Consider the following 13,102-nt stretch of genomic DNA (forward strand, 5'->3'; position numbering starts at 1 on the left):
AATGTATCATTTAAAGCTTGTGTTTCCTTATTTATTTTCATTTTGAATGATCTGCCCACTGGTGAAAGTGGGGTGTTAAAGTCCCCTCCTATGATTGTATTACTGTCGATTTCCCCCTTTATGGCTGTTAGCCATTGCCTTATGTTTTGAGGTGCTCCTGTGTTGGATGCATAAATATTTACAATTGTTATATCTTCTTGGATTGATCCCTTGATCATTATGTAGTGTCCTTCTTTGTCTCTTGTGATAGGCTTTGTTTTAAAGTCTGTTTTGTCTGATGTGAGAATTGCTACTCCAGGTTTCTTTTAATTTCCATTTGCATGGAATATCTTTTTCCATCCCCTCACTTTCAGTCTGTATGTGTCACTAGGTCTGAAGTGGGTGTGTTGTAGACAGCATATGTACTGGTCTTGTTTTCATTTCCATTCAGCCAGTCTGTGTCTTTTGGTGGGAGCATTTAATCCCTTTACATTTAAGATATTATCCATATGTATGTTCCTATTACCATTTTTTTAATTGTTTTGGGTTTGTTACTGTAGGTCTTTTCCTTCTCTTGTGTATCCTGCTTAGAGAAGTTCCTTTAGCATTTGTTGTAAAGCTGGTTTGGTGGTGCTGAATTCTCTTAGCCTTTGCTTGTCTGTAAAGGTTTTAATTTCTCCGTCAAGTCTGAATGAGATCCTTGCTGGGTAGAGTAGTCTTGTTTGTAGGTTTTTCTCCTTCATCTCTTTAAATATGTCCTGCCACTCCCTTCTGGCTTGCAGAGTTTCTGCTGAAAGATAAGCTGTTAACATTATGGGGATTCCCTTGTGTGTTATTTGTTGTTTTTCCCTTGCTGCTTTTAATGTTTTTTCTTTTTGTTTAATTTTTGAGTTTGATTAATATGTGTCTTGGCATGTTTCTCCTTGGATTTATCCTGTATGGGATTCTCTGTGCTTCCTGGACTTGATTAACTATTTCCTTTTCCTTATTAGGGAAGTTTTGAACTATAATCCTTTGAAATATTTTCTCAGTCCCTTTCTTTTTCTGTTCTTCTGGGACCCCTATAATTCGAATGTTGCTGCATTTAATGTTTTCCCAGAGGTTTCTGAGACTGTCCTCAATTCTTTTCATTCTTTTTTCTTTATTCTGCTCTGCAATAGTTATTTCCACTATTTTATCTTCCACGTCACTTATCCGTTCTTCTGCCTCAGTTATTCTGCTATTGATCCCTCTAGAGAATTTTTAATTTCATTTATTGTGTTGTTCATCACTGTTTGTTTGCTCTTTAGTTCTTCTAAGTTCTTGTTAAACGTTTCTTGTATTTTTTCCATTCTATTTCCAGGATTTTGGATCATCTTTACTATCATTATTCTGAATTCTTTTTCAGGTAAACTGCTTGTTTCCTCTTCATTTGTTAGGTCTGGTGTTTTTTGCCTTGCTCCTTCATCTGCTGTGTGTTTCTCTGTCTTCTCATTTTGCTTAACTTACTGTGTTTGGGGTCTCCTTTTCACAGGCTACAGGTTCGTAGTTCCCATTTTTGGTGTCTGTCCCCAGTGGCTAACGTTGGTTCAGCGGGTTGCGTAGGCTTCCTGGTGGAGGGGACTAGTGCCTTTGTTCTGGTGGATGAGGCTGAATCTTGTCTTTCTGGTGGGCAGGTCCACCTCTGTTGTTATGTTTTGGGGTGTCTGTGGCCTTATTATGATTTTAGGCAGCCTCTCTGCTAATGGATGGGGTTGTGTTCCTGTCTTTCTAGTTGTTTGGCATAGCGTGTCCAGCACTGTATCTTGCTCGTCGTTGAGTGGAGCTGTGTGTTGGGGTTGAGATGGAGATCTCTGGGAGATTTTCACCATTTGATATTACGTGGAGCTGGGACGTCTCTTGTGGGCCAGTGTCCTGAACTTGGCTCTCCTACCTCAGAGGCACAGGCCTGATGCCTTGCTCGAGCACCAAGAGCCTGTCATCCACACAGCTCAGAATAAAAGGGAGGGAGAAAAAGAAAGAAAGAAGAAGATAAAATAAAGTTATTAAAATAAAAAATAATTATTAAAAAAATTTTTTAAGTAATAAAAAAAGGACAGACAGAACCCTAGGACAAATGGTAAAAGCAAAGCTATACAGACAAAATCACACACAGAAGCATACACATACACACACAAAAAGAGAAAAAGGGAAATATATATATATATATCGTTGCTCCCAAAGTCCACCTCCTCAATTTGGGAAGATTCGTTGTCTATTCAGGTATTCCACAGATGCAGGGTACATCAAGTTGATTGTGGAGATTTTGTCTGCTGCTCCTGAGGCTGCTGGGGGAGATTTCCCTTTCTCTGTTCGCACTGCTCCCAGGGTTCAGTTTTGGATTTGGCCCCGCCCCTGCATGCAGGTCGCCTGAGGGCATCTGTGTCTGCCCAGACAGGATGGGGTTAGAGAAGCAGCTGATTCAGGGGCTCTGGCTCATTCAGGCCGGGGGGATGGAGGGATATGGAGTGCGGGGCGAACCTATGGCAGCAGAGGCCAGCGTGACGTTGCACCAGCCTGAGGCGCGCTGTGCGTTCTCCCTGGGAAGTTGTCCCTGGATTACGGGACCCTGACACTGGCAGGCTGCCCAGGGTCCCGGGAGGGGAGGTGTGGATAGCGACCTCTGCTTGCACACAGGCTCCTTGGTGGCAGCAGCAGCAGCAGCAGCCTTAGTGTCTCCTGCCCGTCTCTGGGGTCTGTGCTTTTAGCCGCGGCTCGTGCCCGCCTCTGGAGCTCCTTTAAGCAGCGCTCTTAATCCCCTCTCCTCACGCACCAGGAAACAAAGAGGCAAGAAAAAGTCTCTTGCCTCTTCGGCAGGTCGAGACTTTTTCCCGGACTCCCTCCCAGCTAGCTGTGGTGCACTAGCCCCCTTCAGGCTGTGTTCATGCAGCCAACCCCAGTCCTCTCCTGGGGATCCGACCTCTGAAGCCCGAGCCTCAGCTTCCAGCCCCCACCCGCCCCGGTGGGTGAGCAGACAAGCCTCCCGGACTGGTTAGTGCTGGTCAGCACCGATCCTCTGTGCGGGAATCTCTCCGCTTTGCCCTCTGCACCCCTGTTACTGCGCTCTCCTCTGTGGCCCCAGAAGCTCCCCACTCCGCCACCCGCAGTCTCTGCCCGCAAAGGGGCTTCTAGTGTGTGGAAACCTTTCTTCCTTCACAGCTCCCTCCCAGTGGTGCATGTCCCGTCCCTATTGTTTTGTCTCTGTTTTTTCTTTTTTCTTTTGCCCTACCCAGGTACGTGGGGAGTTTCTTGCCTTTTGGGAGGTCTGAGGTCTTCTGCCAGCGTTCAGTAGGTGTTCTGTAGGAGTTGTTCCACATGTAGATACATTTCAGATGTATTTGTGGGGAGGAAGGTGATCTCCACGTCTTACTCTTCCGCCATCTTGAAGCTCCCTCTCAAGACAATCTTTTTCTTCGGTACACAGTGCAAGTACTTTATGCATACTTCCAATTTTGTCTCATGGAACATTTTAAAAGATATTTAACAAAATTAATAATTTTTACTCCTTCACAAGAATATGACTTCTATAATTTAGTGCCACTACCTTGATTTGTGATGAGGTGCCAGTAGTTTTATTCACCAGTGGGTTTTTTTGCACCATTAGCGCAAATGTTAACATAGTAAAAAAGAGCAAAAACGTTTCAGTATTGTTATAAAAATAGCTTTGAAGTTTGGGGCCCCTGAAGGGTCTTGAAGGTCCCCAGAAGTCTGTGAGCACAATTTGGGTAAGCACTCAGACACTGGTGTCAAATGGGGCAGGGTTCTCATCCGGACGCTTCAACTTACTAGCTAAACACTTGTTAGTTTTTCTTATCTACAGTTCTCTTAATGTTGATTATAATAAATCTTACCTCTTAGGATTATTGTGATGATTAAATGAGATAATACGTATAAACCGTTTAACACAGTTCCAGGTACATAGTTAGTATTAAGGGCTTAACCATTATCCGTGTTCTTGTTTTACTTAATAGAATCTGTTCATGTTGCACTGTTTCTTTGGCTATGTTAATATGATTTACATTTTAAAAATCATTATATTACAAGCTATAATGGATATATTATTTTGCTGCATTAGTTAACAAACACTTTGCTGGAGGAAATATGATACTAACAACAATAAAGACTTCCTTGTTTGTCCGAGTTGGTGAGATTGCTACTTCATTTTAAATTTTAACCTTTTTTATTGCTTGATTTTTAAGGTACTTTTCCGTCTCCCAGAAGGTGTTACATAGCGCGTCTTATAGATTCAATACAGTCATTAATGTGCCAGGCACTGTGTTCCATACTACTTTGTTTTATCTATAAGAATGCAGTATTTATTGGCTGCTTTATTAAGATAAAGATTAGAAACATAATCTTTTGTTTCAGGGTTACTGGTTCACAAAAATATCAGAATATAATTGTTTTCTATTTAAAATATTCTAAAGAGTTGCTCTGTAAATCACTGTTATCATATAGATTTGTAATTCTCACCTCCTGACTTTTGTCCCCTTGTTGCTGGTTATGAAGGCAGGTTTTGTACTTGCAAATGTTTCCCCAAGATTCTAAGAAGATAGGAGTACTGTTAAATAAGGAGAGCTATTTATTACTGCTTTTGCCTGTATTATGTAGTTTTTTTTATTTACGTGAAACCCTTTCCCATTCCATCGAATTTATCCTGGTTTAACGTAAGCCATCATCTTTGTTCATTGTTGAAAAAGCTAACAGTCTTTTGAATATGAGTAACACAATGGAACAATACAAATGTTTTATGGGACATATTCTTGATTTTCAAGAATTTTCCTTCATATCAAGTCATGTTATTTTATATGTGGTTAAGAAGGCAATAGTGAGTCAGATATAGACAAAATAAAGGATCTTGTCGAATTTGAAAAGTTGAGGGAAAAGATTTTATGTAAGAATTTTTGAAATTTTGTGAACTCAGAGTAGTTGACATGGGATTGAGGAATATTGATTCTGAGAGCCAGCAGGACTAGAAATACTTTAGCCTTCTCCGTCTGTGCCTTGCATTAGTTGAGTCTACCTCGACCTCTGAAACATCATGTACAGTTCCCAGTGCTCAGGATTCTCTTCTCTTTACCTTCCACTCCTATCTCCTGGTTCCAAAACATGTGTAGCTTTTGTTAGATGGCTTCATGAGGTTAACTCAGAATTTTGGGTTGTTGAAATACTTTCCGATTGTAGAAGCTTCTGGGCTGTTATTAAGAATGATAATTGTACTTCCTATGCTGATATCTGATATATGCCACATCTTCTGCCAGGTGTTTTAGAGCCATTAACTAATCTTCACAATAATCCTAAAGGTTCAAAGAGATATGTAGCTACCAGATGACAAAACCAAAGTTTCAAGAAAACATATGAAAATCTACTGCTTTGAAAACCTGCTGTTTTCAAGCATCCTTTACTTGAATGGCTAGATGTGCATTTTTCTAAGGCAGAGAATCATTGCAAGGCATCCATCTAATGGTCAACATGCATTTTACAGAGGTGGCTTACAGTAACTTAAATATAAAAATGCTTTTGACTTGAGGTAAACAGAAAATATGTTCATTAAAAAAATAGATTAAGAAAGTCAATTAGAAGGGACTCCCTTTTGTATTAATTTTTATTATTACTATGTATATTAGAGAGAGAGAGCACATAATATGTTTGTAAATAAATCCATTTGACAAAAGATTCACCTAGAGTTTATATTATAAGAAATATTTCCTTTTTTAATCTTTTTCATTTTTATATATTTGTAAGTTTTTGAGCCTTAATTTTCTGCTCTTGAAAATCAAGTTAATGAGCCCCTGCCTTTGTTTTTCCTATTGATGTTTCTAACTTTGACATTACCAGACGATATAGAAAGGCTTCATGAAATGGTTAATAACACTATACTTTCTTGATTATTGCTAGGGGGCAGTATCTACTCAGCTGACTCTTTCAGCAGACTAGCACTAGGCTAATTCAGGAACATAATTTCATGATCTGGAGAAAACAGAATGTGTGAATGTATGATTTCTTTTCACTGGGTTTGTTTCCACCTTTAAATTGGGAAGTAGCTAATAATATCTCTAACTTAATAAGACTAATTTTATATATTTTTCATATTTGTAAGAAAATATTTCATTATTTGTTATTTTTTTTAATTAAAACCTAAACTACCCTAGTATTCAAAATTATCTTATTTTGCTGTCTTTTTTGTATCAGACTGTATTATGAAGATATAGCAATATGCTAAGAAATTATTTAAGATGAAAATATCAGTTAAAATTTTAATAGGGAGAAATAATAGAAGGAATAAATAACAGGCATTACAGTCTCACAGAGTATATTACATATTTATTTACTTGACTTTAGTTGGTAAGCAGTGACTGGGGCTGGTGAGAACCTAGGAGTTGTTATATATTAAAGAAATTTATTCAACTTGAATTATTACTTTTCAAATATTTATTAGAATATGCTTCATTTTGCTTATTTCTAATAACTGTTTTCATAATTGTTGTCAAAGTATAGGTATATAGTTCAGCATTTCAAGTTTAATGTTTTTTCCATACTTGCCAGTATTTAATATGATGGATACACACACACACATACACACCCCAAGGAAGATTAACTGATTTTCTCTTTATTTCATATGTATTGAAAACTTCTAAATAAATTGTGTAATCTTGTGACTATTTAATCTTTTAATCTGTCCCTTTCAAATATCTTTATTATATATATTTCATTCTTTCAACAAATATTTCAGTGCCTATTATGTACCAGACATTTTCCTAGGCCCTGGTTACATAAATGGAAAAAAAAAACGACAGAAATCTCTGCCCTCATTCAACTTATATTTTAGTCGGGGGCAGACAATAAAGATAAATATACTTTGTGATATGTTAGGTAGTGATAAGTAGTGAACAAAAAACAGCTAAATCAGGGACATGGAGGTTAAGTGCTCAGGTGAAGGAGGGATTGAATATTTCAGTAAGGTAAAGCCTCACAGAAAAGGTGACTTCTGAATAAATGCCTTAATGAATTGAGGGAAAGAGCAATCCAAACAGAAGCAACAGCAAGAGCAGCAAGAGCTACAGCCCTGAGGTGTAAGCATTCCAGGGATGTCAGAGGAGCAGCCAGGAGACAAGAGACCAGTGTGACTGGAGCACAGTGAACAAGGAGATGAAGGTCAAAGAGGTAATTGAAGGGCCAGATTACACAGTCTTATAGATCAGGAATCCCCACCCCGCTGGCCAGGGACCTGTCCCGGTCCCGGCCTGTTCGGAACAGGGCCGCACAGCAGGAGGTGAGCGGCGGGCGGGCAAGCAAGCCAGAAGCTGCGTTCTGCCACTCCCCATCGCGGCTCACATTACCGCCTGAACCATTCCTCCCCTCCCGCCGCCATCCGTGGAAAAATTGTCTTCCATGAAACTGGTCCCTGGTGCCAAGAGGGTTGGGGACCGCTGTTATAGATCATAGTTAGGACTTTAGCTTTTACTGTCGGTAGTGGAAAGCCACTGAAAGCTACATCTTCTTATCTAAACATTTTAACAAGATCATTCTGCCTGCTGTGGTAAGAAAAATCCAAGGAGGGGCAAGATGGAATCTAGAAGACTAGTCATGGGCTATTGTAATAATCTAGGCAAGAGATGATGGTAGCTTGAATCAGGAAATTAGCAGTAGAAGTGGTGAGCAGTTTTCATATTCTGGATATATTTTGAAGGTAGAGCTGGCAGGACTGCTGGTGACAAATGTACAATGTGGAAGAAAGAGGAGATAAGAATGATTCCACAGTTTTGTTTACCTGAGCAACTGGAAGAATCGGATCGCTCTTAACGAAGATTTGAAAGACTGTACTTGGAGGCACAGATTTTGGAAGCAGTGTCAGGAGCTTAGTTTGGGACATGATATGCATATCTATCAGATATACAAGTGGAAATGTCAAGTAGGCATTTGTACATACCAGTTTGGATTTCAGGAGAGAGGTCTGGGATAGAGCTGTAGATATAAGTCCTCACATCATTTGGAGAAAATAGAAGAGAAAAAAATTCTAAGCACTGAATATAGGGCATGCCAATATTTAGGTCAGGGAGATAAATAGGAACCAACAAAAGAGATGGAGAAGGAGCAGTCAGAAAACTAGATGAATGTGGTTTCTTGGAAGCCAAGTTAAGGTGGGGGGCAGGTGGTTAGAGGAGGTGAGAATAGTAAATTATGTCAAAGCCTGCTGATTGGTAAAGACTGAGAATGAGAATTGACCATTAGATTTAGAAACATGGAGACCTTCGATGACCAAGAGAAGAGCAGTTCTGGTTGTGAGGTGAAGGCTAGAACCTAATTGGAGTGGATTGAGAGAATATTTAATGAATAGCTACTGCTCTTAATGAACTGTAAGATCCTTAGAAGCTAGAGCTATGCTTTCTTCACTGCTTATCCTATCAGGCATAGAGTGAATTCTCCCTAACTCAACCTTCTGTTCTATTCAGACCTCCAACAAATTCCATGAGGCCCACTCACATTAGGGAGGGCAGTCTGCCTTATGAAATCTACTGATTTTCATGTTGATCTCATCCAGAAACACCCTTAAAGACACATCCGGAATAATGTTTAACTAAGTGTCTGGGCACCTGTGTCAGTAAAGTTTACACATAAAATTAACCATCACAAGAACCATTGACTTCTGTTGTGGTTATTGCTATGGCTGCCTTTAAACCTACCAATTTGTTATTTTTATTCTATTTGTCCTATCAGTTCTTTGTTCTCTTTTTCCTTTTTATCTGCCTTCTTCGGATTTGTTGGATATATTTTTTGTGATTCTATTTTATCTCCTTTGTTAAGACACTAGCTATAACTCTTTGTTGTTTTCTTATTGGTTTCTTTAAGATTTACACAGTGGTCCTCAACCAGGGGCAGTTTTGCCTCCCACGGGATTTTTTGGCAAAGTCTGAGACACTTTTGACAAAACTGAACAAGTGCTACTGGCATCTAGTACAGAGACTGGGTTGCTACAAAAATCTTAAAACGCAAACTACACCTCCCCCTTGAAAGAGTTGTCCAACGCAAAATGTGAATAGTTCCGAGGTTAAGAAATTCTGGTTTATACTATAATTCTTTAACTTATTATAATCTGCTTTTAAGTAGTATTATACCACTTCACATATAGTATAAATACTTTACAACATATACCTCCATTTTACCCTCCTGGCATTTGTATTATTGTTGTCCTACCTTTTATTTCTACATATATTATAAGCTCCACATAAATTATTAGTTTTGCTTTAGAGAGTCACTTTTTTTCTGGTTGTGCCACGCAGCTTGTGGGATCTTCGTTCCCCGGCCAGGGACTGAACCCAGGCCCTTGGCAGTGAAAGCGTACCATCCTAATCACTGGACTGCCAGGGAACTCCCGAGAGTCACTTATTTTTAAAGATTTTTTTTAAATAAAAGTTTTTTATATTTAACTACATTTTTATAATCCTGAGTCTCTTCATTCTTCTGTATAGGTCCAGATTTCCATGTGGTATCATTTTCCTTCTGCCTGAAAGACTGACTTCAGCATTTCTTATAGTGCAGGATTGCTGCTGATGAATTCTTTCAGTTTCTGTTTGTGTGCGAGTCTTTATTTTACCTTTCTCTTTGAAAGATATTTTTGCTGGACATACAATTCTAAGTTGATAGGTTTTTTTTTTTTAATTACTTGAAAAATGTCGCTCCACTGTCATTTTTTGTGCCCTGTTTTTGACAAGAAAACATTCCTCTCACTGATGCTTTTACATAGTGTGCCTTTTTTCTCTGGCTGTGGTGTAAGATTTTTTGAGAAATCTGATTATGATGTACCTTGGTATAGTTTTCTTCATGTTTCACGTGCTTCAGGTTCTTGAGATTATTTACTCTATCAGATTATAGTTTTCATCACTTTTGAAAAATGTTCAGCTATTATTTCTTCAAATATTTTTTTCTGTCGCCTCTCATCTTCTCTCTGTCTTTTGCAGTCTCCAATAACATATTCAGCTGGTTGAAGTTGCTCACTGATGCATAGGACATGTTTTGTTTTTCTTTATTCCCCCTGTCCGTGTTTCATTTTGGGTAGTTTCTATTGCTGTATTTTCAGGCTTACTTATCTCTTCTTCTGCAGTGTCTGATCTGCTCTTAATCCTATTCAGTGTATTTTTTAACTCAAACATTGTATTTTTCATGTCTAGAGAGGTTTTTTGGTTCTTTTTTATATCTACTATGTCTCTACTTAACGTGTTCAATCATTTGTTAGATTTTTGAACATATGTATACAGATATAAAAAGCATTTTGAGGGCTTTCCTGGTGGCGCAGTGGTTGAGAGTCCGCCTGCTGATGCAGGGGACATGGGTTCGTGCCTTGGTCCGGGAAGATCCCACTTGCCACGGAGCGGCTGGGCCCGTGAGCCATGGCCGCTGAACCTGCGCGTCCAGAGCCTGTGCTCCGCAATGGGAGAGACCACAACAGTGAGAGGCCCACATACCACAAAAAAAAAAAAAGCATTTTGACATCCTTGCCTGCTATTACAAACATTTATGTTAGTTCTTTGTCCATTTTGATTGAATGATTTTTCTCCTCATTATGATCATTTTTTTTCTGCTACTTTGCACTACTGATTTTTTTACTGAATTTCAGCCATTATGAATTTTACCTTGCTGGTTATTGGATATTTTTATGTTCTTGTAAATATTCTTGAGCTTTTTTTTTGAGATGCAGCTAGGTAACATTGAAACAGTTTGATCTTTTCAAGGCTTGCTTTTAAGGTTTGTTAAGTGAGACCTGGGCAGCATAATTTGGGAGCATAATTTTGCCCCATTACTAAGGCAATATCCTTTTGAGTACTCTACCTTATGCTTTGTTTATTTCAGGGTTTTAAAAAAAATTGTAGCTAGTGGTAAGGTGAACCATGCCTGGCTTTGTGTGAGCCTGGCATGTTTTCCCCCTGATCCTTTCAGGTGGTTCCTCCCCACTTTGTGTTCTTCCTCATACACATGCTCTCTTCAATAAAAGGGATTGTTAGTTTTGTTGCTGAAGTAACTCAGGTAAGATTCCTAATGACAAACAATTGGCTTTGGTCAGAAGGGCAGAGCATAATATAATTTATGTTATATCCTTAAAAGCAAGAAAAGTTAAATAATACTGATGGAACTTACATATACAGACTGTATGTTTAAATTTAAATTAGGCTGAAAATTCAGAGTTTATTATATTTTATTGTTTTCTACAACCAATACTCTATAGTGAAGTCACATACCTCTGTACTCCTCAGTTTCCCCATTTGTAATGGCTGTGTCAGTGCATATAAGTGATAATCTTGTAGGGAGCAATGGGTTTATTTCACATACAGTACTTAGATTTTAAGGTAGTCTATAACTGTACTTACGGTTCTTGACTGGCATTTAATAGCATAGATACTCAATTGTGTATAATGCAAAGAAATATTCAACTCTACTTATAAATTCACAATTGATAGGTGCTGAAAAACTATTTATTTAAACGCTATAGGTAGTACAAAAATCTTTGTCTAATAGGAGCATGCAATGACATAAAACAAAAGTAGAGCTTTTTCAGATTTTTCTATAAATTATTATTGGTTTTTGATACTTGTTATTAACAAAGGAGATTTTACTCTACTTTTAGAAATTAAGAATGATTTCTCACTTTCAAAATCTCACAAAATTAATTGGTGTGTGTGTGTGTGTGTGTGTGTTTCATTTCTAGAGAGTAAACTTAGGAAAATAAATTTGTCACTCATCTAAAGAACCAAATTATTTCATTCCTGGATCTCATTACTTTTATGAAGCTTCCTGTTAATTTAGAAAGTGGTAATAGGCATAAGCTTCATAAAAATTTTTTAATGAGACATTTTGGACATTTTTCAAATATCATCTCATCATGTTTCAAAAAATACTCAGTAAGGGTAACTCAACACTGATGAGGACTCTTCAAATCTTAGGAATATTTTATTCCTAAGAACAAAGTTCTCCTTTGAAAAGTAGACCTTTGAAATTAGCATGCTAGTATTGTGTTTGGATTAGGCATTGTCTTGAGTGTAGTCTTTGATGAAATGAAAATACTCTGTGGAATAAGCCTTGGCCAAAGGATCATCTGCAGCATTTGTAATAGATGTCATTATTTAATAGAATATTTGTGATAATAATTATAATTATCTAGATTCTCTTTTATTTTTTAAAATTTTTATTGAAGTATAATTGATTTACAATGTTGTGTTAGTTTCTACTGTATAGCAAAGTGATTCAGTTATTTATATATATATATATATATATATATATATATATATATATTCTTTTTTAGATTCTTTTCCATTATAGGTTATTACAAGATATTGAGTATAGTTCCCTGTGCTATACAGTAGGTCCTTGTTGGTTATCTATTTTATATACAGTAGTGTGTATATGTTAATCCCAAACTCACAATTTATCCCCCCTCCTTTCCCCTTTGGTAACTGTAAGTTTGTTTTCTATGTCTGTGAGTCTATTTCTGTTTTGTAAATAAGTTCATTTGTATCAATTTTTTAGATTCCACATCTAAGCAATATCATATATTTGTTGTTCTCTGTCTGCCTTACTTCACTTAGAATGATCATCTCTAGGCCCATCCATGTTGCTGCATATGGCATTATTTCTTTCTTTTTTATGGCTGAGTAATATTCCATTGTATGTATATACCACATCTTCTTCATCCATTCATCTGTCATTGTACACTTAGGTTGCTTTCATGTCTTGGCTATTGTAAATAGTGCTGCAATGAACATTTGGGTGCACGTATCTTTTTGAATTAGAGTTTTCTTCAGATATATGCCCAGGAGTGAGATTGATGGATCATATGGTAACTCTGTTTTTAGTTTTTTAAGGAACCGTCATACTGTTCTCCATAGTGGCTGTACCAATTTACATTCCCATCAACAGTGTAGGAGGGTTCCTTTTTCTCCACACCCCCTCCAGCATTTATTATTTGTAGACTTTTTGATGATGGCTATTCTGACCAGTGTGAGGTAATACCTCATTGTAGTTTTGATTTGCGTTTCTCTAATAATTAGTGATGTTGAACATCTTTTTATGTGCCTCTTAGCCATCTGTATGTCTTCTTTGGAGAAACGTCTAT

The 13,102-nt window shown here is 37.7% G+C and overlaps 1 protein-coding gene across 6 annotated transcripts in view; it reads left to right on the forward strand.

The window, feature by feature from the left end:
- TBCK (TBC1 domain containing kinase) overlaps nucleotides 1–13,102 on the forward strand; it is a 240,499-nt gene that overhangs the window by 112,059 nt on the left and 115,338 nt on the right. The window lies entirely within an intron of this gene.

The sequence above is a fragment of the Tursiops truncatus genome, chromosome 5 (genome assembly GCF_011762595.2).
Source record: "Tursiops truncatus isolate mTurTru1 chromosome 5, mTurTru1.mat.Y, whole genome shotgun sequence".
Lineage (NCBI taxonomy): Eukaryota > Metazoa > Chordata > Mammalia > Artiodactyla > Delphinidae > Tursiops > Tursiops truncatus.